The sequence below is a fragment of the Grammomys surdaster genome, unplaced genomic scaffold, assembly GCF_004785775.1.
Source record: "Grammomys surdaster isolate TR1022 unplaced genomic scaffold, NIH_TR_1.0 138, whole genome shotgun sequence".
Classification (NCBI taxonomy): domain Eukaryota; kingdom Metazoa; phylum Chordata; class Mammalia; order Rodentia; family Muridae; genus Grammomys; species Grammomys surdaster.
Window position 1 is genome coordinate 597,500 of NW_021604596.1, and position 1,460 is coordinate 598,959.

Sequence of the window (1,460 nt, forward strand, 5' to 3'; positions counted from 1 at the left end):
CATCCCCTATCCCCCTGCTTCTATGAGGATTTGCCCCACTCACCCACCCACTCCAACCTCCCTGCCCTCGAATTCCCCCACACTGGGCCATCCAGCTTTCATGGGACCAAGGGTCTCCTCTCCCACCTATGCCCAACAGGACCATCCTCCCCTACATATACTGCTGGAGCAATGGATCCCTCCCTATGCACTCACAGGCTGGTGGTTTAGACCCTGGGAACTCTGTTTTGTTGGGTTTATTGGTCTCCCCATGGGGCTACAAACGCTTTCAGCTCCCTCAGTCTTCTCTCTAACTCCTTCACTGGGAGCCCCATGACGAGTTCAATGGTTAGCTGTGAGCATCTACCTCTGTATATGTCAGGCTCTGGCAGACTTCTAAGGAGACAGCTATATCAGGCTCCTGTCAGCATGCACTTCCTGGCATCCACACCAGCATGTTAATTTTTTATAGATAGAAAACAGTTGCCTTTGGATAATGGTAATTTCAAGGATTAGTTTATTGTATAGTTGATCCCCCATTAACCCCGTTACTGGGAACTGAACCCAGGACCTTGTTTTGCTAGGCAAACATTCTACCACTGAGTCATAACATAGCAATGCTTCCAACTCAGTTTTTAAATTCTGCTATATTTATACTTCACTCTTCTTTTAAAACTATCCAAATGTCTCCTTTGTAAGTATTCACTTAGATACTAACAAGTCCTATATTTGTCCAGTTGTCTATAATCTGAGTATTATCTGCTCAGGCTTAACTCACTTCTTGAGTAGCTGTTACTATAAATTACTTTATAAAAAATAGTATTGGCCAAATATGCAGCAGCTGATCACAAGAGAGCTGAGTGACAAGTTTCATGAAAGCAAATGTGCAGTGTACGTGAGCAACCGAAGAGATGCAGAAGTATGAGAAAGTTTTCAGTAAAAGTTAGTTTTAGGAACACTGCTCCACTGCTAAAATCATGTCATGTAATATACTCCCACGGGAAGTATGAGAATACAGTTATTCAAAACCAGCCTGGAGATATCATTAAAAACTCAACTCCAGGGAGTAGTATATGTAGTGGCTGAGTTGCCTAGGAGTCTGACAGGCATAACCAAGTCTTCTTTGGGTAGTGGAAGTAAAATGACAGTTTTTACATAATATTTGCCACTGTAAAGGATGTGGCTAGTACAGGAAAAATGAGCCTTTTAATGAAATACAGCAACGTTTTACTAACTTATCAAATTAGATGAATGTTGAATAACTTCAAAGTATTTTGAAAAGAAAATGTGTTATATAGTAGCAGTAGACTTTATTACATGTTTTGATTCATACTTATTTTTCTGGAGAAATAATTCTATAAAATGAAAAGTAGGAGAGAGAGTGCTAGTAAAATGAAAAGAAAAAAATAAATAAAAGAGAAGACAGAAAACATCTGTTAACTACTTTAAAGGGCATCAGCTTTAATAGTAGTGGTTCAAGT